This window comes from Lissotriton helveticus, chromosome 1_1, assembly GCF_964261635.1.
Source record: "Lissotriton helveticus chromosome 1_1, aLisHel1.1, whole genome shotgun sequence".
NCBI lineage: Eukaryota > Metazoa > Chordata > Amphibia > Caudata > Salamandridae > Lissotriton > Lissotriton helveticus.
In genome coordinates, this window is record NC_136057.1 from 217063208 (window position 1) to 217077198 (window position 13991).

Below are 13991 nucleotides of genomic sequence, written 5' to 3' on the forward strand. Positions count from 1 at the left end.
CCAGGGGTGGTGAGTGTTGCATGGGCCTAGTCTTTCTGTGGGGTGTCTTCTTGAATTTAAACACCATTGAGGCCATGGATGGGCTGGGATTGTGCAGATTTTATTGTTTTTTGTCGTTTTTTTGGGCCTGCTGGTGTGGCCCTTTGCCCAGGGGTGGTGAGTGTTGCATGGGCCTAGTCTTTCTGTGGGGTGTCTTCTTGAATTTAAACATAATTGAGGCCATGGATGGGCTGGGATTGTGCTTATTTTATTGTTTTTTGTCGTTTTTGGGGGGCTGCTGGTGTGGCCTTTTGCTTGTCCAGGGGTGGTGGTGGTGCATGGACTGAGTGTGCCTGTGGTGTTGTCTCACTCTCTTTGATGTAAACATCATGGATGGCATTGGATTGTGGTGATTTCTGGCTGTTTTTCTGTTTTTTGGGGGTGTACTGTTGATGTGGACTGGCCATGTGGGTGGTGGTGGTGGCCATCTTGAGTGCTGGCTGGTACAGGCAACATGTGCTTGGGGTGTAAGGGGGCCATTCTGAGGAGAGGCAGTGTCTGAGGCCTGCACTTATTTTGCCTACTTTTCATCCCTTATGCCCAGGGGTAGTGAGTGTTGCATGGGCCTAGTGTTTCTGAGGGGTGTCTTCTTGAATTTAAACACCATTGAGGCCATGGATGGGCTGGGATTGTGCAGATTTTATTGTTTTTTGTCGTTTTTTTGGGCCTGCTGGTGTGGCCCTTTGCCCAGGGGTGGTGAGTGTTGCATGGGCCTAGTCTTTCTGTGGGGTGTCTTCTTGAATTTAAACACCATTGAGGCCATGGATGGGCTGGGATTGTGCAGATTTTATTGTTTTTTGTCGTTTTTTTGGGCCTGCTGGTGTGGCCCTTTGCCCAGGGGTGGTGAGTGTTGCATGGGCCTAGTCTTTCTGTGGGGTGTCTTCTTGAATTTAAACACCATTGAGGCCATGGATGGGCTGGGATTGTGCAGATTTTATTGTTTTTGTCGTTTTTTTGGGCCTGCTGGTGTGGCCCTTTGCCCAGGGGTGGTGAGTGTTGCATGGGCCTAGTCTTTCTGTGGGGTGTCTTCTTGAATTTAAACACCATTGAGGCCATGGATGGGCTGGGATTGTGCAGATTTTATTGTTTTTTGTCGTTTTTTTGGGCCTGCTGGTGTGGCCCTTTGCCCAGGGGTGGTGAGTGTTGCATGGGCCTAGTCTTTCTGTGGGGTGTCTTCTTGAATTTAAACATAATTGAGGCCATGGATGGGCTGGGATTGTGCTTATTTTATTGTTTTTTGTCGTTTTTGGGGGGCTGCTGGTGTGGCCTTTTGCTTGCCCAGGGGTGGTGGTGGTGCATGGACTGAGTGTGCCTGTGGTGTTGTCTCACTCTTTTTGATGTAAACATCATGGATGGCATTGGATTGTGGTGATTTCTGGCAGTTTTTCTGTTTTTTGGGGGTGTACTGTTGATGTGGACTGGCCATGTGGGTGGTGGTGGTGGCCATCTTGAGTGCTGGCTGGTACAGGCAACATGTGCTTGGGGTGTAAGGGGGCCATTTTGAGGAGAGGCAGTGTCTGAGGCCTGCACTTATTTTGCCTACTTTTCATCCCTTATGCCCAGGGGTAGTGAGTGTTGCATGGGCCTAGTGTTTCTGAGGGGTGTCTTCTTGAATTTAAACACCATTGAGGTCATGGATGGACTGGGAATGTGCAGATTTTATTGTTTTTTGTCGTTTTTTTGGGCCTGCTGGTGTGGCCCTTTGCCCAGGGGTGGTGAGTGTTGCATGGGCCTAGTCTTTCTGTGGGGTGTCTTCTTGAATTTAAACACCATTGAGGCCATGGATGGGCTGGGATTGTGCAGATTTTATTGTTTTTTGTCGTTTTTTTGGGCCTGCTGGTGTGGCCCTTTGCCCAGGGGTGGTGAGTGTTGCATGGGCCTAGTCTTTCTGTGGGGTGTCTTCTTGAATTTAAACACCATTGAGGCCATGGATGGGCTGGGATTGTGCAGATTTTATTGTTTTTTGTCGTTTTTTTGGGCCTGCTGGTGTGGCCCTTTGCCCAGGGGTGGTGAGTGTTGCATGGGCCTAGTCTTTCTGTGGGGTGTCTTCTTGAATTTAAACACCATTGAGGCCATGGATGGGCTGGGATTGTGCAGATTTTATTGTTTTTTGTCGTTTTTTTGGGCCTGCTGGTGTGGCCCTTTGCCCAGGGGTGGTGAGTGTTGCATGGGCCTAGTCTTTCTGTGGGGTGTCTTCTTGAATTTAAACATAATTGAGGCCATGGATGGGCTGGGATTGTGCTTATTTTATTGTTTTTTGTCGTTTTTGGGGGGCTGCTGGTGTGGCCTTTTGCTTGCCCAGGGGTGGTGGTGGTGCATGGACTGAGTGTGCCTGTGGTGTTGTCTCACTCTCTTTGATGTAAACATCATGGATGGCATTGGATTGTGGTGATTTCTGGCTGTTTTTCTGTTTTTTGGGGGTGTACTGTTGATGTGGACTGGCCATGTGGGTGGTGGTGGTGGCCATCTTGAGTGCTGGCTGGTACAGGCAGCAACATGTGCTTGGGGTGTAAGGGGGCCATTTTGAGGAGAGGCAGTGTCTGAGGCCTGTACTTATTTTGCCTACTTTTCATCCCTTATGCCCAGGGGTAGTGAGTGTTGCATACTTGCATGTCCCTAGTCTTTCTGTGGGGTGTCTTCAATGTAAACATCATGGATGGCATGGGATTGTGCTCATTTTTCTGTGTTTTGTCGATTTTTTGGGGTGTATAACTGAACTGATGTTCCTCTGTCTTCCATTGCTTTTAGGTGCACAAGAAGACTCAATAGAACCACCAGTGCCAGGAAGAAGTCCTGCAGCGGTGTGTGCAGCATAACGTCACGCGACGTCACGTCTGGACACAGAACCCTCTGCAACTCGTGCAACTGCTGCCTGCTGACCTGCTCTGAAGAAGATGGCCCCAAAAAAAGTAACCCGTAGCTCCTCTAGCAAGAAAGGTGCCAGTAAGGAGCAGAAGAAGCAAGTTACCAAGGACACTGGTGTGCCGCCCGCCCCTTTTTTTGTGAGTAAAAAAAAAAGTATGCCTGCAGCAGCTGCAGCGGGATCTGCTGGGGACCAAGCTGGCAGCAGCACCCCCGCTCCATTGGGCTCAGTGCCACCACCACCACCACGCCAACTTAAGTCCAAGCCCTTGAGTGCTGCAGAGGCAGCCAGTATACTTCTTCAATCACCATCGACCAGTGATGTTGGCTCATCGCAAGAAAGCAGCAGCAATGTCCCTCAATCAACACAGGTTGTTGTAGCTCATCTGACGAGTGTTGAACAACCACAGCGGCAACAACAATCACATGTGCAAGTACAAGCCCAAGTACATGTGGAAGGAGAGGCAGCGCAAGGAGATGCGCATGCAGAGGTGCATGGAGGGTCACAACAAGTGCCCACAATAGTTGTTCCTCCCGAAGTAGGGGCACATCAGGAAATCGACAATCAAGGCGAGGTATCATTTGAGGAAGCCACTCCTCCTGATGATCCTTCATTGTCTTCCACAACCCTAGCAAGGAAGAGATCAAGGGTGGTGTCTACATCCTCTTCAAGCACACCTCCTTCTGATGATACGGATCAAACTTGGGAACCAGCACCACAGCCGTCTGAGAGTGAGGCACACCATGATCCAACAAAGGTACTTAAGCGTAAAAGGAAGCTCGTCCAAAGTCTCAGACTTATGGAGTGTGATGAGGCTCAACAAGAAGTGGCGGATACTGCTGCTGATGAAGACTCTGCCAACGACGACCCAGTCATCATAAAGGTCACTGCAGCCCCAGCGGGCATGCAGCAAACAGACATTTTGACCCTAGCCCGAAGAGCTGCTGCGCGTGATGATGATGATGATGATGTTGTCGATGAGGAGGCAGTGGAAACACCACAATCATTGGAGTTAAGTAGTACACCAACTCGTCCCGCTTCCATATTTCTTTCTGGCAAGAAGAGACCTGCGTCAACCTCGACCTTAATTAGTGGCGGTGAAAGTGGAAAACGTACAAAAGTTGGCCAATCCAGATCCTCCACTTCATCTGGCATTAGCTTCATGACCACCACCACCACCAGTATCGCCGCCTCCTCCAGGTCCCACAGACACTTCAAGTCCCCAGTTTGGGACTTCTTTACTGTTTGTCCCAAAAATCCAAGGTTTGCCATTTGTACCCTTTGTAAGCTTGCAGTTAGTCGTGGTAAGCCAGGTAGCAACTATGGTACCGGCGGCCAGAGTGGTCATCTTGACAGAAAGCACGGTGTCCAATGGTTTGCGCACCTAGCTGCGATCAAGAAAGGCCAAAATCAAGGAAACGTTGATGTTTCATCTGATGTTGACGAGCAGGAAGAAGACGTGTCAAACACTTCCCTTACACCCAGTACCCCTCTCAGCAGCACACCCAATGTGAGGCACACTAAGAGTGTTGGAGCGAGTGAGACACCAACGCACAAAAGTTCACCAGCGAGCAAAATTGGGTCAACGAAGTCATTATCAGCCCGTAAATGCTTGGTCCAGGCCAACATTAGAACAATGCTTACTTCAGACGTGCCATATGAACGCAACCACCCACTGACGCGTCTGTATAACACTAAGCTGGCTAAAATGCTAGCTGTGGACCTTCTACCTTTTTCTTTTGTAGAAGCGGTAGGTTTTCTTGAATTAGTTGCAACGCTCTGCCCTAAATGGAAGGTTCCGAGCCGGTTCTATTTTGCCAGAGTTGCGGTTCCAGCACTACATGAAGATGTGCTGCAGGCGATTGGGGCAGCTTTGCAGAAGAGTGCTGTTCACACAATACATCTGACAACAGACATGTGGACCAGTGGCCCAGGCGATGATTACATGTGCATCACTGCACACTGGGTCTCTTTTTCAGGTGTTATAGCAAAGCTAAACGCAGGTGTTGACCCGGACCAAGTTTTCAAAGCTGCTCGGAAACATGCAACACTAGCCATGTTTGCCTTGGAAAAAAGTCACACAGCAGAAAACCTTTTGGAAGAGTTTGACAAAAAGGTGTTGTCAATGCTATCCCCCCTAAAACGCAAGATTGGTTATGTTTCCACGGATAATGGCGCCAATGTAGTTAAGGCCATGTCACAGGGTCACCATGTTAGAGTGCCGTGTTTGGCGCACTGTATCAACCTGGTAGTTCAAAAATTCTTGAGTGATAAAGAGAGTCCAGCGTTCGAGGTAATGGCCACCTGCCGCAAAATGTGCAACCATTTCAGCCATTCTTTTAAGGCCCGGAAGCATCTGCGGAGACTGCTACTTCAACGTGGAATGCCAGTGAAAGCACTCATCCAGGAGGTGGCAACACGTTGGAACTCAACCTTCTACATGCTTGAGCGTCTGCATGAGCAGTATACGGTACTCGATCACTATTTCTTGACAGAGGCTACATCTCAGAAGGAGGACCTGCGGATGAGTAAGGCGCAATGGGCCATAGTTAAAAGCCTGACAGACATGCTTCGTCCTTTTGAGTTCTTCACGCGTGCAGTCAGCCAGGAGGACTGTAATTTGGGAAAAGCTATCCCATTGTTGTGCATACTGGAGCACCAACTGATGGCGGTTTCTTCTGAGTTTGAAAAAGATGAAAAAAAAAAAAAACATTTCATTTTGTCTGAGAAATTATTACATCGCCTACGTGGTGATGAACGTCTTAAAAACATCAACTCAGATCAGCATTACATTTGTGCTACTATTCTGGATCCACGCTACAAAAAGGCGCTGGCAGACAACGCATTCTTTCCTTTCGCTGATGCAGATGTTCAAAAGTACAAACATTGGTTAGCCTGGTCAGCCAAGAGGTTTGAAAAAGAACGGCAGGTTATTGAAGGAGAAGCCAGTACATCAGCATCAGCATCAGCAGGCCATCCGCAGTCACAAGAATCCACTTCTGCACCTGTGGCTGGGGCACAAGTGACCTCTCAGCCGTTAAAGACACCGGCAACTGGATCATCTGCACCACACACAATGACAACACTAACAGTGGCTGGGGAGGAGGATTGGCTAAGTTTGATGGGGTATGGTTCTCTAAAAAATGTCACAGGCACAGCAAAAAGTAAGCAAAGTGGAGGAACAGTTGATGACCTTGAGTCGATGGTGCAGGACTATCTGAATGACTCAACAGTGGTCTTTCTTAATGAGGAGCCATTGCAGTATTGGCATGGCAAAAAACAATTGTGGCCACAGCTCTACAACCTGGCTATAAACTATTTGTCTTGCCCACTCGCAAGTGTGTCTTCTGAACGTGTTTTCAGTGCTGCTGGTGGCATTGTAACTGCCAAACGGAGCCGCCTATCGCCCAAAAATGTGGAGCGGCTGACAATGATCAAGATGAATCAGCACCTCATACCACCAGATTACAAAGTGCGAGAAAGCACGCCACATGAAGACGATGAGGACAGCAACGTAGATGAGGGGATTTTTTCTCTGTTCGGTGCCACTGACCTCATCCAGCCTGAATTCGCAGAGTATGATGACGAAATCTTGTTCTTATTCCCTGACACCGAGCCCTGAAAATGAGACAATCAATCAAGAACTTTCTTTTTCGTCCTTATTCACTTTTATTCCTGTGTGCTTTGTGTCTCTCTTTCTTTGTTTTGCACAGTTAATTTAATTCAAACTTTAATCACCTAATCCCAAAAAGAAGACCATCATCAGAACTGTCTTCACTTGTTTGCTTATTGATTTGAAGGTGCCGCAGTCTACATTCCTCAGGTTCACAAGTTCTGAAGAACATGCTCCTCTATCCTCCTCCTCCAGACTGCGATTTCCCTCCAAGCAGAGTGCTGGATTACGCACAATGAAGAAAGACTCAGCACTTGTGGGGGTGTTGTACTTCTTTGCGGGTGAGTTGACGGTTTTGGGCCCATTGCTGTGAAGCTCTAATAATGGACAAAAGTGTTTTGGACCAAATATGAGGTGGAAATTTCTTGCCGTTTTTGCTGACTTGCTTGCCTTTGAGGTGCTCTTTGGCGGGGTTCCGGGGGTTTGTGTGTAATTTTTGGTGTCTGTCGAAGCACTGCTGCGACAGTCTAATCTTGATTGCATTTGCTTTTCAGGAAATCCGTGGTGGAAAACAGGAGTTATGATGATTGATGATGACCTAGCTGCACAGCGTGTTACTTTGGACCGAAGGCCGAGAGATATTGTAAGTATGAGATTTAGCTTTTTCGCTGTTTGGGGGTGTTGTCGGGTGTTTTTTTGCGGGTGGGTTGGCGCCGGCGGGTCTTGCCTGGGGCATTCCTGGGAAGGTCTAATACCGGATACAAGTGTTTTGGACAAAATCCATAAGGAACAGCCTTTTTTTTGCCATTTCTTCAGACATCTTGCTCAATGTAGCGTTTTGGGGGGCTTCCTGCTGTTCGTGGGTGGGTTGCGGCCGGGGTCTCTGTCGAAGCACTGCTGCGACAGTCTAATCTTGATTGCATTTGCTTTTCAGGAAATCCGTGGTGGAAAACAGGAGTTATGATGATTGATGATGATGACGACCTAGCTGCACAGCGCCGCGTTTGGACCGAAGGCCGAGAGACATTGTAAGTATGAGATTTAGCTTTTTCGCTGTTTGGTGGTGTTGTGTCGCGTGTTTTTTTGCGGGTGGGTTGGCGCCGGCGGGTCTTGCCTGGGGCATTCCTGGGAAGGTCTAATACCGGATACAAGTGTTTTGGACAAAATCCATAAGGAACAGCCTTTTTTTTGCCATTTCTTCAGACATCTTGCTCAATGTAGCGTTTTGGGGGGCTTCCTGCTGTTCGTGGGTGGGTTGCGGCCGGGGTCTCTGTCGAAGCACTGCTGCGACAGTCTAATCTTGATTGCATTTGCTTTTCAGGAAATCCGTGGTGGAAAACAGGAGTTATGATGATTGATGATGATGACGACCTAGCTGCACAGCGCCGCGTTTGGACCGAAGGCCGAGAGACATTGTAAGTATGAGATTTAGCTTTTTCGCTGTTTGGTGGTGTTGTGTCGCGTGTTTTTTTGCGGGTGGGTTGGCGCCGGCGGGTCTTGCCTGGGGCATTCCTGGGAAGGTCTAATACCGGATACAAGTGTTTTGGACAAAATCCATAAGGAACAGCCTTTTTTTTGCCATTTCTTCAGACATCTTGCTCAATGTAGCGTTTTGGGGGGCTTCCTGCTGTTCGTGGGTGGGTTGCGGCCGGGGTCTCTGTCGAAGCACTGCTGCGACAGTCTAATCTTGATTGCATTTGCTTTTCAGGAAATCCGTGGTGGAAAACAGGAGTTATGATGATTGATGATGATGATGACGACCTAGCTGCACAGCGCCGCGTTTGGACCGAAGGCCGAGAGACATTGTAAGTATGAGATTTAGCTTTTTCGCTGTTTGGTGGTGTTGTGTCGGGTGTTTTTTTGCGGGTGGGTTGGCGGGTCTTGCCTGGGGCATTCCTGGGAAGGTCTAATACCGGCTAGAAGTTAGTTGGACAAAATCCATAAGGAAACACCAGTTTTGGCACTTTGTAAGTTAGGGTTCGTTAGGGTTAGCCCTAGCAGCAGGATTGCATGTGTTTAGGGGGGTTCTATTGCAACGCGGTTCTGTTGTTGTAGAGCACTGTTGGAGCGATGCTGGCTATGGATACTTCTGCTTGCAGGCAAGTGGTTTGAATACAATCCACGGTCTGTATTTGGGTCTACTGTTACTTTCAAAGTACGTTTTGTAACCATTTTTCTGCTAGGCATCATCAAAGTGTGACTTTTTGAACCACACAGCGTACATACCTTTTATTTATTTATCAGTGGTATTGTAATAGCACTTCCTGTTTTCCGTTCAATAATTACAGGCCGGGTTTCAGTCAACATCCGCCAGGCAGGCAGTGGACAGGGTGTCTCTTCTGTCAGTGGTCACCACCACATTGATGGACGAAGCGTCAGCTGGAATGGAGGAGTGCCGCCAATAAGAGGAATTGTTTGCTGCATGCAACTTACTTACCAATTTCAACAGGACAACTCCAACAACATACGCAATACAGATACAGTATCCATTGTTGTCTTTTATTCTATGAGTGTGACTGCATGTGCTTACCTTTACTTTGTAACCAAAGATTGTCTGTAAACTCTGTATCTTCAATTATTGTTTGTCCATGCTCTGCTTTTTTTTTCTTCTCTCAACAAAACCTACCCAAAAAGAAACCCCCATTCCCATCCATTTTACAAACCCTAACCCTCTTCCCCCGGGCTGTGTTGTTTTGCTTGATGTCTGACTAAAATGACATCAATAATTCCACACACTTGCTGGGGAGGATAAGGTGATAGCAGCAACAGGCTGGTGAAGGAATACGAGGATATCTTCTAGACTTACTCAGCTTCAGTACTATATCTTCTAGTAGTAGTAGCCAATGTCAAATAAATTCAACGCAAGTACTAGTTATACTTGCAATACTTTACCATTTGTTAGGCTACATTATGGCACTGTTCTAGTGTACTGTCACCTGCTATTTTCTCGATCGTACCGTAACCGTTGTAATGCTACAGTAAGGAGTACAAACAAGGTTTCTTTTTCTTTTTTTCCATAGGCATGCAACTGCCACTGTGTCACACCACTAGTAACACCGCAATGAGGAAATGTCACCCGCCCAGGAATGACAACGTTAATCCCCATTTCACCTGGAGCCAGCCCTGGGCCTAGCCCTAATTTCTAACACAAATTACAGGTAAGATAAGCGTTTGGTGGGAGGTAGTATAATGGAGTATTATTTCGGAGTAGACAAGAGTTTGACGGTTGTACTACTAAAGTCCTACGACTGTTCAGGAAAACAAAGTTACTGTTACACCCCCGCCCCCCACCCACCAGACTGAAAAGCAGTAAAAAACAGGTATGGTCAGATAAAGTAGTTGAAAAATATATTTATTTATCCCTAACAAAATAATCTCCCTCACCCACCCTAACCCCAACGATTGTCTCTGAAACGTCCCAAAACGATCCCAACTCCCAAATCCCACCCCCCAAAAGTCTATAAAAAAAGGGCAAGGGACACTCCACTACTGGAGGGTGCTGGTGCTGGTGCATGATGCGGCATGGGCATCATACTCCTTGCGGAGGGTGGCAAGCTCGGAGCGGAGGCCCTTAACCAAGGTCTTATACCTCAGGACCTCCTGCTCCAGGTTGGACATGCGGACTCGTAGGCGGTGTTGGCGTTCCTTGCAGCTCCTGTGGGGGGCAGCTGGTGTTTCGGGTGCTTGGCGGTGGCGGTCGGCTTTCTTAGCCCGGCTCGGTCCCGCTGGTTTAGTCACGGAGGAGGATGCAGTCGAAGATGTTGCCCCGCTCGACTGCGTGTCCTCCTCCTCCTCCAGGGCCACCAGCCGCCGATACTCGGCGACTGTGGCCTCCAGCCTCCGTTGCCGGGCCAATCTAGCCTGCTCCCTCCTTGTTGTTGATTTGGAAGAAGGAGCAACTATATGAAGAAAGAAAGACATAGTCTGTAACCAATGCTCCTTATTAATAACACAAAGTGATTGAGCCGAAAGTTGGGTCACAGAGTACAAGTAGCAAATTGAAAGCACAGTACATAACTATTGAGGACAGTATCTATGTAACCCTCCCACTTCTGCATCCTTGCTCTAACAGTAGTGGTAGTTTAATGAACTAATTCTACGACCACTATGGACTTCCATTACAGTCGACTATGACAGTACACCAGTCTTATTCTTCTTCTTCTCTCTTGTTTAGGGAAATGGGTACGTTATCTTATGCAAGCCGGCAGAATGACATGGACACAGCACAGTGAAGTTGCACCCGAGAAAAAAAGTTGCACACCATGATGATGGAGACAGACTTGCGTTACTGTACCGGTCCAGTACATGCAGGTGGTGAAGCTATTACTTTTCTATTACGGGTGGCACTGAGAATACTCTGTTACAAGGGCTACTGCTTAATTAATTTACCTTTCACCCTACAGTGCAAATGAGTACTAGAAAAGGAAACTGAAGAAGCTAACTAATTTGATTATCTATCACTTCACATGGGACGTATTTAATGACAGATGAGATGACTTTAGGTGCTTTGCTTAATATTGAGTGAACACAGTGATACACCCACACATGAATGACGTACTACAAGTAAACTAAAGTTATTAAGAGAGGTACGGAGTGTCCACCGTAATAACCAGATATATGCTGTGAATGCAAACGCAATACAAAGTACTGCTACTATTCATGGTAGTATTGGACACATTTACAATTTCTTTTCCTTGCCTTCCCTGCACTGGGACGGACGTGCGGGTGCGGTGGTACATGCTCTTCAAGGTAACACTTACTTCACCTGGCGACCATCTACTCTCTCTAGATACACATTTGCTATGTAAGAGTCAGAGAATACCATGCTCCAGGCATCCATTCATTCAAAGTATACGCACACATACAGTTTCTGTTTCACCCACCCAGGCTGCTGTCCTTCCACCCATCCTTGCTTCATCATTGACCCAGCCATGCACCATACCATATTCTTTCCTTCCCAGCCACCTCTGGGTCCAAGCAAACACATATCGTTCTTCTTTGCCAGCCATCATACAAGTTCGCGTCCCACTTACTTACACCCTTCTTTCGCTTTTCGTTCATCCCATCCATCACGTTCGTCTAAGAACTTATTGGGATTCTTCTCACCAAAAACTTCACAGCTAAGTCGAAGTACATTTCGAGGAGGCTACTACCTGGTTGATTTGTAATTGTAATACACCCGTGCAGAAAGCACACTATGCAGTCTTCAATCTCAATAAGTAAGGAATATATAGCTTACCTGTTTCCGCCACCACCGTTTGATCCCCCACAGGAACGGCCACCAGCTCTTCTACCGCCGCATCCTCCCCAGAGGCCTCCGAGTCCAAGTCCAACACATCAGCCACCTCCGCGCTGGCCCCGTCACCAGATGTTACACCTACAAAGTACATTTAAGAAAGTTAGAATACACCACTCACTACTATATAATATTTGGTCTAGGAGAAATGTTAAAAACACAGAATACAATGTAATAATTTGTGACTGTCTACTCCATAGTAAAAATGTCCCATTTTCCAGGGAAGGCTGTTGTCTTGCTGCACTTTTATGCACAACTGATGAATGCTTGCTTTTGATTTTTAACACGCACCACTTTTTCTCCTAACAGACAGAAGCTTGACTCCTGAGTCCTAAGAACACGACCAGGATCAAGTTCAAAGTAGGTGAGAGTTCGGCTCGACCACAAGAAATGTGTCCAATTAATCGTCAGCACTAACCACTTTTCCGTTTACAGTTAAATAGTTTTATGACAAAGTAGATTTCAATAAATGTGTTTACTTTTAATAAAGCTTTTACACTTAAATAGACTCTGTGGTTTTTGTTCCTCTAGACTAGAGTGGATGAGCTAAAGGTTTTGGAATTTTTGCAAGCATGAGTGCCTCTGACACTTCTTGACTGTGCTGTGACTCCGTACTACTCTCTTGTCCTGCGTACGATAATCTAGAGATCATTGGGGATCTATAATCGGTGACTTCGGGAGCTGAATGACTCTGCCACACTATCTAGTCAGTAAGGAGACAGTGCATAGAGGTATTGCTGAATATAATGGGAGTCCAATGGAATTGCCAAATGTCCAATCTTAGTTAGCTACACAGACAGACTAATAAGAATAGTCTAGTAATACCACAGGGAGTCATCATATTCGAGGCAGGATAAGAATTTATATCCAGTCTACAAGAAGATCAAAGACGATTTAGAAAAAATCGAATGAGGAACGCTAGGAAAAAATAGGTACTGTTTAGTAAAATGTAAACTTACTGGGGCCAGCAAAGGAGCCCTCGCCTGCCAGATCCTGGCCTGCATCCTCAGCACCCTCCTCCTGTGTCCTCTTGCCCTTGGGGGGAGCTGATGTACAACATGAAAGAAAGAAAAACCATAAAACATGGATGAGATTTTTCAACCAAATCAAACATTTCAAAAGAACAATAACAACATATTTTGGAAAAATAGCAAATAGATAGACAACTATTCCACGGGATCTATCTCATGTGGTATACTACGTTATTCGTATTGCCTGATTTGCGGAACGTTGACTTAGAAAGTTCCTATGTAACTCAATAAACAGACTACTAAAGAGGTTTGCCTAGGCCTGGCACTGCAGGCAGTAGTGCACAACACGTGACAGACAAAGTCCATCCTGCTTGCAGATCAGTGAATACTCAAACTATCAATCCACCCGCCACCACCGCCACTATTTCTTCTGATAGCCATGTGACTGTCTAAAGGAAGGACACTGGACTTCAGTCTGTTGGGGCTGATTTATAAGTCCCTTGCGGAAGTTGCGGCTGATTTTCCTCCATTGTTGCGTGCCTTTTCTGACGCAGCGGCAGAACAAAAGACTCGCCATGGTGTTGGTGCGGCGTATATATTAAAAAAAAAACCACAAATGGGCATATGGGCGATGCATCACGTTGTAAAGCCCTGCGCCATCAGGGGGCGTTCCGGCGCAAGGGAGGGCGTACCTGCGCAGGAACGAATCCTAAAAGTGGCTGAGGGAAATCTACAAGATGTCAATCAGTCATTTTTATGACAATGATGCATGACTCAAACCCTGCGCGCTTGAAGCCGACGTACGGCTTGATGCAGCATTGGGGAGATAGGGTACCCCAGAGCATTGCTGGAGCTGCGCCATCGTTGGCACGCAACTCCAGCAATGCGCTGCCTTTACGGCACAGATGCGTAAGGCTTCTGTGACGTTTTGGGCCAATGGGTGGTGGTGGCATGGCACACAATTACTGCCGCATCCCTGCTACTTTGCAGGGATGCGCCGGTAATTGAAAATATGACCCTTACTGTCTAGCATTACGCAGTTCTTTTCTTTACAGTACACTGATACATAATTTCTCAGGCCAATGAAATGCTTCTGAACACAACATACAAAACAAAGAAGCATAGTAGCAAGCAAGGCTACTGAGAAGGAGAGCAGTGCACCTGAAAATGAAATGCATAGAAGATTTTGAAATATAATTTACCTCAATG